The following is a 14,479-nucleotide window of genomic DNA, read 5'->3' as shown; positions in this document are numbered from 1 at the left end:
AAAGTCACTGAACCTCTTCATTTCCTCCTCTGGAAAATGAGGGAGTTTACTGAATGGGTCTCCAAAGTCTCTTCTAGGATTGGCACTCTATATTCACAGACTCTCAGGAGCAAGATAGAAGTGACTTCAAAAGTCATCACGATCACAAATCCCCCCCTAATTTTCTAGCTTTCTAAGGTCCCTCCCAACTCTGACATTCGATGACATTTGTGTGTGTTTGGGGGTGAGGGGTATATGGAGACAGAAACAAGCCCCACCTTTGGAGCTGCCTTGGACTCCAAGGTTCTACCCTTGCCCCACCCCTCCCCAGTTAGGGAAAAGGATTGGATAACAACAGCTTGATGGGGGTGGGGAACCCAGAGGCAGAAACCCAGAGTTTCCTGGAGGCCCATCTGTGGTATATACATTCACTCCTAGCCCATTCCCTAAGGATTTCCCTGAAGTTGTTCAGATGTTCCTGGAGGAGAAGAGCCAAGTGTCTGCTGTAGGGGCTGGGGGTGGGGGGGTGGGGGGGACTGGGCCTAGGAGACTAGCCAAGCATGGGTGACCTGTGTGGGCCTGGTTAGGGATTTGAGGTGAGGGCCATTGTTCCCCAAAAGACTATTAAAGAGTCAGAAGCTGAAGCGGGGGTGGTTAGGATTGGCAGGTGGGACATTTCCGGGGGCTGCCTCTGGATCCTATAGTTTCCAATTAGTCCTTGAAATAGCTCACCTGTGAGGTGGGGCTGGTTGGGAATTAATTTCCTGTGCTATTTTAATTTTGCTGTATTTAATTTGCTGTTTATTTTAATTAATTAACGGTGGGTAATCGCCTTCCGAGCATCTTGCTGTTTCTCTTCTGTCTTCCTTTCTTGGGGGGTGGGAGACTTAGGGGTGCTGACTGCTAGGCTGGGGGAGATGGGCTTGGCTACCCTTCCCATACCCACACTGTGCCCCTTCCCATAGTTAGGTCTCTTGATCTTCCGTACCATCTTCAGTGGCATCCTCTAGCTTCCCCAACCTCAGAATTTGATTCAATTTATCAAACATGTATTAAGTACCAGGTACTGTGCTAGGTGTGGGGGATACAAAGGAAAAAAAAACCCTAAAGAGTCCCTGCTCTCAAGGAATTTACATTTTTCTTGGGGATGAACAACAGGTAAACAGACAAGTAAATATAAAATTAGTACAACAGCTTTGTGTGTGTGTGTGTGATGAGCCTCGATGGTTACTAAGTGTTCCAAGTGATGATAAAGATGAAGGGCTTTCCAGGAAGGGGGCTCAGCCTATGCAAAAGCATGGGGACAGGAAATGGAATGTTGTATGTATGCTGGGGAACAAGTAGACTAGTTTGACTGGGACAGAGCAGGGTAAGGAGTAGTAATGGGAAATCAGCCTGGAAGGATAGATTAGAACCAGACTGTGAATGGCTTTTGTCCTGTGCCCCCTTCCCTTATATCCCCTGAACTTGGGTTTCCATCCCATCACCTTAATCTGCTTCCTGCCCTAGCACCATTCTGAAGAGTGCCAGTTACCATGGCAATGGGGAAGGGAGTATCCAGAGTATGAGGCAGTTTGTCAAGAATACTGAACTGGAAATCAGAGCACCTGGGGTCCATTTTTAGCTGTGGCACTCACTTGGCTATGCAACCTCAGCCTCAGTTCCCACATCTGTAAAATGGGGAAGAATCCTCACAATGCTTGTTAGGATCAAATAAAATGATAGATGTAAACAGCTTTGTGATTATCAACTGCTCTATAAATTGAAGCTCTTACTATTATTATCATGCCCAGTACATACTTTGACCACTGGAAGGGCTTGGCTGGGGCAGAAATGGGAGCTTGTGAATTGGGGGGGCAGGAAATAAAGGGAGAACATACCAAGCTTTAATCTTCCCACATAATTCAACCCCCCAAATGTGATTTCAGGTCTCTTCCAGCTTTAAATCAGATGACTATGATCCAGAAAGGGTTAACAGTCTGGAAGGAGCAGAGGGGAAGTGGCTTGGAGATGGGAGGAGGAGAGGAATAGGTCAGAGGACAGTGGGGGCCAGGAAGTGGGGGCCTCTGTTTCTGTGGGGAGGGGGAGGAGGATGTGGGTTGGAGAGAAGGAGGAATGAGGGGAGAGAAGGGACTGGGAGAAGGCATGGTGACCAACACACTGCCCTCCCCCTCCCATGTGTTAAAGCCTCTTCCCTGCCTGCTGCACATGCCTGCATTTGCCCAGGCCACCACCTATATTTGGCTATCTGGGCATCCTTTGTCTCCGTCAGTGTGTCCGTCTGGGCCCGGGAGTGCACTGAGAACCAGACTGAGGCCTGTAAGGGGTCCAGAGGAGGCCGGACTCAGGGCTTGTGGGTAAGAATCAGGCAGAGTCTCGCCAGGCAGGAGCCATAGGCAGGAGGAGACAGGGCTCCCACCATCAGGGATCCCTGGTCTGGAGTGGGAGGCATGGCCCCTGCCCTTGGAGATCTGCCAGGTATGAAAGAGACAGTCCTTGTCCTCAGAGAATCCCTGGTCTGAGGAGGGAAACAGGTCAATGCCTGCCTTGAGACTGACTGAGCTTAGGGTGCTGGACTGGTCCTGGGGTTTTGGAGGGAGTTAGAGAATCAATCAGTTAACAAACAAGCCTTTTGAGAGCCTATTCTGTGGGCAGGCCCCATGCTGGGACTGAGGTATGGGGAGGGAGGATAGAGGGGATACAGAGGAAGTATGAGACAGCAGCCCCATGCCTCTCCTGATCTAGCTCCCGCAGTCCAGGTGGGAAGGGAGATCAGACCAAAACAGGTGAACTGGTAAAGAAGGCAAGAGCTAGCATAAGCCTCATTGGCTGACTCTATTTGTCTGAATAAAGGCTCCCCATTCATTCAGATGGCATTTACCCCTCTCACCTCTCACCTGGGCTATAGCAAATAGTCCCCTAATTGGTCTCCTTGCTTCAAGTCTCTCCCTACTCCTATCCATCCTCCACTCCGTTGCCAAGGTGATTTTCCTAAAGGGCAGATCTGACCACGACACTCTCCTTAATAAATTCCAGTGGCTCCCTATTACTTCAAGAATCACACATACAAGTTCTCTGTTTAGCTTTTAAAGCCCTTCACCACCTGACCCCAGCCTCCTTTTCCAGCCTGATTGCATGTTGACCACCCATCACACCAATGGTAGTTCAGCCCAACTGGCCTTCTTCCTGTGCCTCCTCATAGCTCTCCATCTCCCATGTCTTTGACTTTGCACTCACTGTGCACTCTCATGCCTGGAATGCATTCTCTCCTTACCTCCACCTCCTGGAATCTCTGGCCTTCCTTCCCTTGTAGCTATGTTGTATCCGGATGTTCATGTTATCTCCCCTGGCTACATTGTAAACGCCTTAAAAACAGGAGCAGGTTCACCTCTGTCTTGATATTCCTAGTGCCCAGCACAGTGCCTGGCATGTAGGAGGCATTAATAAATGCTCACTGATTGATCCATTAAATGCTTGCTAGGTGCTAGGTGCTGGAGATATAAAAACAAAAGCAAAATAGCTTCTGCCCTCTAGAAGCTTACATTCTACCAGAGGGGAAACAAGTAACTTTAAAAACAAACAGAAGATATTTAGAAAGTAACTCTTCCCCAAATCTGACATATAAAATACCATACCTGTCACTTTTCAGTGACTATCTACAGACTTTTCCCCCTACCGATTAATTAATCCTTTTGAAAGCTTGTTACTTTAGTGTCCCAGGCCTAATCGGGGGTCAGTATAGTCAGTACCAAATAATTGACTGAGACTGTATGCTTCGAGACCTCTATTTATTGAGCCCATTCTCCAAAATTGCTTCATAAACTCTAAAGCACTCTCTACCTTCTAGTATGAGGATGGGGAAGAGCCCCAACACTTCTGAGGATTTCCATCAGGGAAGGCTTCCTGGAGAAGATGGTACTTGAAGGATGGATAGGATTGACTTGGTTCTTTGGGATGGCATTCTAGTGAGGGTGACTGACCAAAGGCAGAGTGGCATAAATGAGCCTGGAAAATTTAGGGCAGGATTTCTTAACCTGGCGTCCATTGATAGATTCCTTGGATGGGGGAAAAATTACAGCTTAATTTTCACTAACCTCTGAAATTTAGCATTTCCTCCAGTTATTTAAAAACCTCATTCTGAGGTGCCTGTGGGCTTTCTCACACTGCCAAAGGGGCCCATGACACAAAAGAGGTTAAGAAGACCTGGTTGAGGGTATGAGTGATGAGTAGCCCGGGCTGAGATTAGAAAGGCAGTAAGTTTAATGAAAAGAGTACAGCAGATCTGGCTTCATAGACTCCCTCCAACATTTACTAGCTGAGTAACTAAAAACAAGTCACTTATCTTGTCTGAGCCTCAGTTTCTTCATCTGTAAAATTGGAATAGAACAATTTATAGTTTTGTAAACCGTCAGGTGCCAGGAAAATGTGAATTGTTATTATCCGTCTGACTGGTATGTCACAGTGTGAAATGTCTGGAAAAAGTAAATTGGGGCCAGGTTGTAGAGAGGGTCTTGAAAGCCAGGGAAGAGATGGGAATAAATATTTATGGAGTACCTACTGTGTGCCAGGCATTGTGCTAAGCACTTTTTTTTTTTTACAAATAATAGCTCATTTTATCCATAGTTTGGACTTACCTTGTCAATGTAGGGCATCCATAGAAGGCTTTTGAGCAGAGGATCAATGTGAGCAGACCTGGGATTTAGGGAGAGTCTATGGACAATTTGTGTAGGTCAAATGAGGGGACGAGGAGAGACAGGAAACAGGAAGACAAGACAGTAGGCTGCATGTCAAGTGAGAAGTGTGAGAGTGAGCCATGGTTGTGGAGAGGAAGGGACAGATGTGAGATGTTGAATAAGACTGGACATCCATATGAATATTTAGAGTCCTGTAGGAGGAACTGCTAGATTATGTAGGAGTTCAGAAGAGGGCAGATAGCATTAAAGGCTGGAGTGATCAGAGAAGACTTCCTGGAGGCAGTGCTGTCTGTCTATCTGTCTCTCTCTGTCTCTCTCTTTTTATTACTTGGTTATTTTGTTTTTTGCTGCAAACTTGTGATTTCATCAGTGCAAGGAAGTCCCCCAGAGAAACTCAATGCATGTTGACAGTTCAGTCAGCCAGTAAGCATTTATTAGACACCTACTGTGTTCCAGGCACTATGACTAGTGCTGGCGGTACAAAGCCAAAAATGAACTCACATCTATAATGGGTGGTGTTGATTATCTGGGGTAATGAGAGATTAAATGGCTTGCCCAAAGAGATCCTATCAGAGGTGCGATTTGAACCCAGGTCTCCCCTAACTTCAGTACTAGCCCTCTGTCCATTTGACCACACTGCTTCTCTCTCTGTGTGTACTCTACATTTATCTGTATACACATTCTGTCACTTCTCCAGTAGATGGTAAGCTCCTTGAGGGCAGAAATTGTTTTTTGACTTAGTATGCTCAGTGCCTAGCACAGTGCCTTGTTCATATTACGTGCTTAATGAATAGATAGAGAATAGATGAAGTGGGAAGGGAGGGGGCCAGTGTTTAAAAACCTCATTCTGAGGTGCCTGTGGGCTTTCTCACACTGCTGGATGCTAGCAGAATGGCTGGGCTAGCTAGAGGATGCTGATGGGCCGGGCCGGGCCACACTACAGCCCACTGGGGTTTGGCAGATATTGAGGAGCTAAGGAGGGGGTTGATGTCTCTAAAGATCAGGCAGGGACAGAGGTCCGAGGGTAGGAAGCTTCAACATTCAATCAGACAGCCTCAAAAATCTGCCCCACTTGGGGCAGAGGGTGGCAGTGTCCAGAGGCCTGATACAGCATGGTCTAATCGCAAGAGCCCCAGATATTAAGTCATAACATTATTAAGATATTAAGTCATAGCTGAGATTTAGAGCAGGCAAGGCCCTTTGAGATCATGTATTCCAACTCCCTTCTTTTACAGATGAGGAAAGTAAGGCCCAGAAAGGTTAAGGGACCTGCCCAAAGTCACACAGGTAGTAAGTAGCAGACCTGGGATTGGAACCTACATCCCTTCCCTCCAAGTCTTGAACTCTCCCCATTGTACCATGCTGCTTCCCAGATCCCAGCAGCTCTCTCTCCCTTCCTTCATCTGTAAAGTGAGAGGGCTAGGCTAGATAATCTCTAAGATCCCTTTTGGCTCTAAATTTTTTGATTCTCTTAGAGCCCAGACAAAATCATGACCTGAGTACAGATTAGTTGAGGCAGGCTGGCTGCCTAAGCAGGAGGCATTGTGGAAGTGGGCAGCAGAGGTCCACTGAGAGATTATGTGGTAGAGACCAGCAGAATAAAAACTGATTGAGGACAGAAACTGGATTAATTTGGTGTTTATATCAGTGGTACCAGTACGTAAGAGGTGTTTAATAAATGGTTGTTTTTTGATTGATTGATTGATTGACCATGAATCCAATCAAAGAGCCTGTAGCTAGAGAGAGAGCACCAGACACAGAGGATATGGTCAGATCCTGAGCTTTGTGAGAATAGGTCATGAGAGGGGCCAACCTTGATAATATTTTATCTTTTCTCTCTATGGTGTTATAGTTTTTGAAAGGCTCAACCCCACAAGGTGAGCTGTAAAAGGGATCATTTAGTGGGATGAACTTGATTAAATTAGAATGAGATACAATTTGGAAAGTGCTTAGCATATAGTAGGTATTTAAGAAATGCTTATTTCCTTTGTACCCTTTTACAGATGAAGAAACTGAGGCCCAGGAAGGGCAATTGACCAGCATACAGCTAGTAAATGGCAGAGTTAGGACCAAAATTCCACTCTTTGGATTCCATCCAGGGCTTTATTCCCCACAGGGCACTGTTAGAGGCAGAGAGAGACTCTTTATTTGGGCACAATAATGGGGCCACCAGTTGATCGGGACAGAGATGAAAGGTAGTAGATGGTGGGCTCTAAGGAGTGAGAAAGTACATTTCCTAATAATGGCATGTACTGGCACTCGACTGGTCATTAGTACTTGGTATGAGAGCAGAGGGTAAGAAGGTTAGACAGGTAGGGTGGGACCAGCCTGAGAAGCTTACTTGATTCATTAAGCAGTAGGGAACCATTGAAAGTGTGATGTCCTGGGAGCAGGAGAAATGACTGTCCATAGGGTCAGGATGGTTCAGAGCAGGGCAAGACTGTTAGAACAGTCTAGGTCTGGACTAGGACAGGAGCTATGGCAATTGAGAGAAGGGAGTAGAGGTCAAAAAGAATGCTGAGGTAGAAGGAACTGGCCCTGGAGATTGATTGAATGGATGCAGCCACTGTGACTGGGTGTTTTGGGCAGAATGCTCTTGCCTTGGAGAGATGGGGAGACTGAGAAGGTGAGCTGAGCTAAGTTGTTTATCAGAAAATGATCTTTCTCTTTTGGGGGCATGTTGGAGATGATGCTGAAAAATCCAAGTGGACATGGTAGCGAGGAGGGAGTGGTTAGAAACTTGGGATGAGAGCTTGGGAGAGAGGTCAGAGCTGTTGTCAAAGAAATATCTCACTCAGCACTTCCTGTCTTGGGGGCCTTGGCCCCCTAAAGGACTCTCTGTTCCACATGATCTCTCTGGCTCCCCTTCCCTTCCACTGTCCTTGTTCTTGGAGGTCAGTGATGGGGGGAGGCTGGTAGGGGGAGGGAGAGACACCCTTCTACTCTTAATCTTCTTGGCCTGAGTTATGTTGGGGGGAGGGGAGGTGGGGACTGAGCTTACCCTGACCCCTTGTCTGTCTCCAGTGACTCAGCCAGCGAGTCCCTGCCTCTGGTATCTGCTCACCTTCCCTTGGGCTCTTGGGTGGGGGTAGGGAAGGGGGGAACTTGCTTTTCCTAGGAGACTGAACTGGGCCTCAAGGCTTCTGGCTCAGGCTTCTGTTCTGGGACAGGAGCTGACAGGAAACTCCCACCCTGGCTTGTCCCTTTCATTCCTGTGGGGGATGGGGAAAGGGGGCATGGAATGAGGTTCCTCAGGAGGCCCTGGAAACCTAGGTAGGAGTGGTTGGGGGTGGTGGGATTTTGCAAGAACTCCCCTCACCTAAAGTGTGGTCTGAAATGAGAGCAGGAGGTCATGTGATCTCAACCAGCTTGGCCATGGTGTGGTGGGGGCACCTGAGCAATGATAGACAGTGGTCTGGACCTGGTCAACCCTTTTGGTCTAGAATCAGGCTGGAAGAGAATTTTAGAGGTTCTAGAGTATGTGCTCTGGATTTTGCCTATGAATAGTTGCCCACTTACCCCAGGTAATGTTAGCTACTTATGTCTGGAAGGGGGGGGCACAGGCAGCTCTTTTTGGTGCATCTTAGTCAGGGGGAGGTCACCTGGACTAGACCAGATGAATTTAGGGTTCCCCTTTGTAATGCTTTTGCAACCAGAGGCAGGGCCATCATTCAGGCTCCCTTAGACCTCTCCCCAGGCACCCCAGGCTGTACTTCCTCCCTCCTCCTCCCATCCCATCCAATTGCTTCCTGACAACTTCTGGCTGCGCCACTACCAGGCAGGCAGCAGCTGGACCCTCCAGGGAGAGGGGGGGAGTCTCAACCCCCCCCCCCAGCTGCTGCCAGCCTTCCTGGCCTGGTTTCTGTGGAAACGGGGGGCAGGGGAGACAGAAATAAAACACTGTGCTTGGGTAGGGGTGCGGTGGCCAAGCTGGGGGTTAGCCCTCCCCCTCCTCCCGAGGCCAAGGGCAGAGCTGGGCCTGTTCCCAGCCTTCAGCCTTGGCTCCCAAGTCTGATACCAAGACCCCTACTCTGACTCCAGTGGGGTCACTGCTTCTTTGCTCCCCCTCTTTCTGGGATGGGGCACAAAGTTCTCTGGAAGTAAAAATTGAGCTCTGCTGTGCTAGGGGGAGAGACCTATTTTATGAGTGGAAGAAGAATACAGCGTTCTTGAGAGCTTCCCGAAGGAGGGGGTCAGCACCTTGGGTGGAGGGAGGGTAGGTTTAATGTCTTCCCCTGGTCCCCAGAAAAAGATTGCACCCTAAAGTTCTGTCCCCAGTGGTGGGGGTAGAGGGCACCTTGGGATGGTGACTGCCACCTGGAAGCCTAGCCCTATTATTTACCCTTAAACGTTTAAGCCTAAGGCTCCTTGTATTTTGAAGTATTTTGTCTTGTGGCCCTATAGAGTTGTAAGTCTCCACACACACACGTTTGACAGAGGAGGAAACTGAGGCCCAGATAGGCTACCCCAAACCACACAGTGAAGTGGCAGAGTCAGAACTGGAACCCAGGTCCGTGGCCTCCCATTGCGAAGTTTTTCCCTCCTACCAACCCTCCCTCCTACTAGTACCGGAGGGCTGGACCCAGAACCAGGCGGGCCCCTCCCCCGTAGCCCCACGTGACCACAACACAGCGGGCAGTCCCGGGTCGGGGGATGCTGACTCCCAGCCGGGAAAAAGCCGAAAACCCCAAGTCTGCTCGGATCTTCGGCCTCCTAAAATAACGCGTTGGGCCCCCGGCAGAAGCAAATTAAAATAAAAACGGGGGGGGGCGATCTCAGGTTGGGCGGGGGAGGGGGGGGCGAGGAGAGGTCCAGGGATCCGGAAACTGGGCGTCAGGCCCCCTCCGCTTCCAGTCAGCCCCTCAGCACTCCGCCCCCCCAAGGCAGGGCTGCGCGTCCAGGGGAGGGGGCGGGGCGGGCCATAGCGCCCGGCATGTGGCTCTCCTTTAGGGGAGACTTGGCAGGGGCCGGCGCTGGGAGCAGCCTGGATGATGGAGAACATTAGGAATTTCCTGCAGCTGGAGCGAGCGGCCCGGGGAGCAGGCGGCCGGGGCGGGGCGGGGGGAGTACTGCAGGAGAGAGGGGGCGACCGGAGGGGAGGGGCATGGGGGCAGAAGGGGGACAGGGGGGTAAGGGGGCAGAGAAAAAGAGGAAGGAAAAGGGGGCAAAACAGTGGCGGGAGGGGCACAGAGGCCAGAGGAAAGGGGGAGGGACAGGAGGGGGCAGAAAAGAGTTGTGGGGGGTAGCCCCAAAGGTAGGGAGGACAGTGTAGGGCAGAAGGGCAGAGAACAAGATAGAGACAGGAACAGGAGGGCAGAAGATGGGCAGGAGTAAGGGTTTGACTAAGGCCAGAACTAGGCAGACAGGATAAGGGGCGCAAGGGGGCGGGGTGAGGTGGGAGGGGGAAGCTGCTGGGATGGGCTAAGGGCGGCGGGGGGGGGGAGAGGGGGGCGCGCGAACCCGGCCTGGGCTAAGGGCGCCGCCACTGCTCTTTTCGGGCGGGGCCGGTCTCTGGATCCAATTTACTTTCTGCCTTCCCCCAGAAGTCCGGAGAAGGTTTGGGAGGGGGGCGGATCCCTGCCCTCCGGGTCACCGGAGTCTTCTCCTCCGCGCAGCCCCTCCCCAGGCGCGGCCTCGCCGCCCAGCCCAGAGGAGGCGTTCCCCTAGAGACGGGTGCGGGGTGGCGGGGGTGAGGTTCTGAGGGGACGGGGCGGTTCCTAAGGACTGAGCCGGCCCCAGCCCTCGTCTCGCCCTCCCGCCTCGGGTTTTTTCGGGTTTGGCAGGTGTCCAGCCCTCCTCCTCCATGCTGCCCCCCCACCCCAGCCCTGGGCTGAGCAGAGAAGAGAGGGGGCCAGGTGCAGGCCGCTCCCCTCCCCTCCACCCCAGTCAGATGCTCCGGAGCCCTCCCCGGGGAGCGGAGGTGGGGGGGTGGGGAGGGGGGAGAGCAAGGATCAGGGGCAGCTCCAGTCTGCCAGGTAGCCAGAGAGCAGCGGCAAGAAAACCTGGAAGCAGAATCCTCCTCAGGCCCGGGACTGGGGCCTCTTTGAGGCCTGTTATGGGGATGGTTCTGGACCGATTCTGCAGACCCTCCGACTCCCGGTCCCGGGACATCTGACACCATTATCCAGCATGGGAACCTGAAGCCCCCAGGTGTGTGTGTGTGGGGGGAAGGGGCAACCTAGTTCACAGTGTGTGCCAGGGAACCTAGGATGGCTCAAAGCAATTGTGTCCTTTTTGGCTTGGGGAAGGGTGGGAGTTCCCGGGGCCCTAATTTTTCCACCAGTGAGGCTATGGCTATTTCTACTGGTAGTAGGTGAGGGGAGAGAAGTTCTGTCATGCCTAGGCCTTGCCCCAAAACTGAAAGAGGGTGAGACCAAGCCCCTTGGACCCAGAAGTAGAGGGAGGGTGAGCACATGATTATTATTAGCACTCATGAGGCTGCAGTGAGGTGGAGGGGTTATAAAGGGTTGGGGGAAGTGGGGAGCTAGAGAAAAGAAGGAAGTGTGAAGGGAAATGGAGGGAGTCGAGAGTCAATCGTTTTCCCCCTCCCTCTTAATTGAGGACTAAGGCACCCAGTAAATTGACTTGACAGTTTGGCTAAGTGATAGCTAAGGGATCCGTCTGCTGCCCATGGCCCCCACTGAATCCTGTCAATCTTCTTTTTTTAAGCCCTTCTCCAATCATCCTCCCATCCTGAGAAGAAATAGGGCTGGGGGTGGGGCAACGATTCTGACAGGGAGGGGATCATCTCTAGGAGACATCACCCCCAGCCTCGACCCAGAAAGGCATCTCTTTTCTCCAGTTACTGGGGGGAGTAGAGGGAGGAACCTGAAGGGGAGTGGGTCCTAGTAACCTGAGCCAGGGAACAGAGGTTGGAGGTGTTCTTCCCTCCCTGACCCCCTGCTCCCACTGGGCCCTCTGAAATCTGCCCCCTCACAGTCCAGGACTATGGGAGAAAAGGGTCTCTTTATGCCAAGTCTTACAACTTTTCTGTGTGTTAAGTGTAGGATAATGGACAAGGAGAACAGCAGAGTCCTGAGAACAGATTCTCTACAGATTAGCTGATTTCAGAGAAGGATTGGGATGGGGTGGGATTCAGCAGTGGAAAAGCCAGGGGAGGAGAGATAACCACTGGGGATAGAACATCAGCTGTGGAACAGTAAAATGCAGAATATTAGACTTAAGTAGGAAAGACCTTGGAAATAAAAAGCACAGGATGGTTGAAAGAGCCCTGAAATTTAGCCAGAGGATGTGTGTTCAATGGTTTTGCACCCATACCTTGGACAAATCACTTACCCGTTGTAGGTCTCAATGTTTTTATTTGTAAAATGGAATAGTGATATTTGTTCTATCTCCTTCCCAGGGTTGTGAGGAAAGTGCTTTGTAAATCTAAAGCATTATAGAAGTGTGAACTGTTTTTATAACAGAATGTCAAGAGGTGGGAGGGCCCTTAGAACATAGAATGTTAGAGCAGGGAGGGCCCTTAGAACACAGAATGTTAGAGCTGGGAGGGGCCTTAGAACACAGAATGGCAGAGCTGGGAGGGGCCTTAGAACACAGAATGGCAGGGCTGGGAGGGCCCTTAGAACACAGAATGGCAGAGCTAGAGGGCCCTTAGAACACAGAATGGCAGAGGTGGGAGGGCCCTTAGAACACAGAATGGCAGAGCTGGGAGGGCCCTTAGAACACAGAATGGCAGGGGGCTGGGAGGGCCCTTAGAACACAGAATGGCAGAGCTGAGAGGATCCTTAGAACACAGAAAGTGAGAGTTGGGAAGGCACATAGACCACAGGATGTCAGAGTTGGGAGGGGCCTTCGAGGTGAAACAAGTTTCTTTGAGAGATAGTCTGCAAATGAGTCAAAAAGTATTTATTGTTGACATGTTTCCTATGTGCAGATTAGCCCCTCTCCCCATCACTAAAAGACTTCCAGCAGAGCAGGGCGATGGTGTTGTTCATTTAGGGGTCAGACTAGGTGGTTGCTAAAGTCCAATCTAAATTTCTCTGATTATCTCTTTATTCAATGTTTAGCCCTTTGTTAGTGGCTGAGGAGGAGAAGATCTCTCTCCCTCCCTGTGTCTTAAGTGTTACCCTGCCCCTATTCACAGTTGTGTTCTAGGGAGGGAGATTGAGACATATAGCTTCCCCAGCTCCCTCAGCTCCCCCAAGTCCCTGAACTGAGGGGAACTGGAGCCATGGCCTTCACCTGGTTTACTGTGTTTTAAGCTGCTGGCTAGATTGTATATGGCCTTTGTATCCCTGAGACACACTCCCCCAAATGCACCTTTCTGTCCCTTCATCTTTAGTTCCTGCTGACCATCTCTCCCCTGATCAGTCCCAGAAGACTCTGGAACTATTTGAATAAACCTCAGGTAGATGATTTAGGGCTAAGGATAGAAGTTAAAAGTTCTATTCATTTAGGTTGCCTAAGGTGTTGGGAGTAATTGTTTTTTTCAGTGTGACTTACCTTTGCAGAGCCTCAGTTTCCTTATCTGTAAAATGAGGGGGTTGAACTAGGTTCCTTCCAGCTTTAATAATAACAATGGTAATTAGAGCTGCTGACATTTATATAGTGTTTGGGGGTTTATAAGCATTTTATTTACATTATTTCATTTGCTCCTTACAATACCCCTGTGGAATAGGCAGTGCAAATGTATACCAGTCAGCCGGTGAAGACCTGAGTTCATATCCAGTCTCAGTCACTTACTAGCTGTGTGACCTTAGAAGCAGCACCTCTGTTTGACTCAATTTCCTCAACAAGGGAATAATAATAATAACACTTATCTTTAAGGTAGTTGAGGATAAAGTGAGATAATATTTGCTAAAACAAAACATTTACTACAATGGGCAGGTATATAGTAGGTGCTATGTAAATGCTTCTTCCATTCCTTTCCCCTTATCTCCATTCTACTGATGAGTAAACTGAAGCTCAGAAAACTCATCTGTGGCTTGGGGTGGGGTGGGATGTGTGATTGAGGCCTCCTCCCTCTCCATTAAGTGGCGTATTTGTGAGGTGGGCCGTGAAGAATTTTTTAGAGCCTGGGAAAAAGTAGGTACTAATAATGCTTGTTGACTAGACTTCATTTTTTTCTGAGGGGGTTCTGGGAATGGAATAAGAGAGGAAAGTTTGTCTCTCTTTCCCAGCCTTTCCTGTGTAACTCCTCACATTCAGATCAGGAGTTCCCCAGGAATGAAGACTTATGTCTTTGCTCTAGCCTAGACTCTCTGAGCTTGGGTTCCCAACTCTGCCTACAGGGGGTGCTCCATGGTGGTGCCTTCTGGAGCCTTGAGAGGCACTAATCCCACTAAAGACCAAGTGCTAGGAAGATAGGTGCCAGACGAGCTCGGGTGCCCCGCCATGGAGCACAGTCATTATTGTAGTCAATGTCACAGTCATTACTGTATTACCCTTCACCCTACCACACCCCCCCCTTTGAGTAACCCCCACCCACCCAGGTCCCTCCCTTTAGAGACTGTGAGGTCTTTAGGGAGGTAGAGCTAAGTAACGACAGTGAGGCTGGCTCAGGAATCATAGGATACCTTGAAAATCATCTAGAGGCCACCCCTCTCATTTTTACAGATGAGTCAACTGAGGCTCAAAGAGATGGAGCCCAAGGTTAGGCAGGCATAAAGTATAACAACTAAGATTCGATTCCAGGTCCCCTGACTTGGAATTTAATGTTCTTTCCATGACACCACTGGGGGAGACCGGGTGTGCGTGTGAGACTGTCAAGGCATGTGTATGTGAAGGAGGGAGGGAGGGAGAGAGAGAGAGAGAGAGAGAGAGAGAGAGAGAGAGAGAGAGAG

General features: G+C 50.0%; 1 protein-coding gene across 5 annotated transcripts in view; it reads left to right on the top strand.

The window, feature by feature from the left end:
* AHDC1 (AT-hook DNA binding motif containing 1) overlaps window positions 1-14,479 on the top strand; it is an 86,687-nt gene that overhangs the window by 21,440 nt on the left and 50,768 nt on the right. For 2 of the 5 annotated variants that reach the window (XM_027864828.1, XM_027864827.1), the window contains exon 1: window positions 10,670-10,823. The exons of 2 other annotated variants lie outside the window; for them this stretch is intronic. The gene's annotated coding sequence lies outside the window, so the exon portion shown is untranslated. Of the gene's footprint in view, window positions 1-10,669; window positions 10,824-12,978; window positions 13,045-14,479 lie in introns of those variants that run through there. One more of the 5 variants, XM_027864829.1, reaches the window with a different exon arrangement.

The sequence above is a fragment of the Vombatus ursinus genome, unplaced genomic scaffold (assembly GCF_900497805.2).
Source record: "Vombatus ursinus unplaced genomic scaffold, bare-nosed wombat genome assembly UNPS02014777.1, whole genome shotgun sequence".
In the NCBI taxonomy this organism is placed as follows: Eukaryota; Metazoa; Chordata; class Mammalia; order Diprotodontia; family Vombatidae; genus Vombatus; species Vombatus ursinus.
This window is presented reverse-complemented; position numbering and strand designations above follow the sequence as displayed.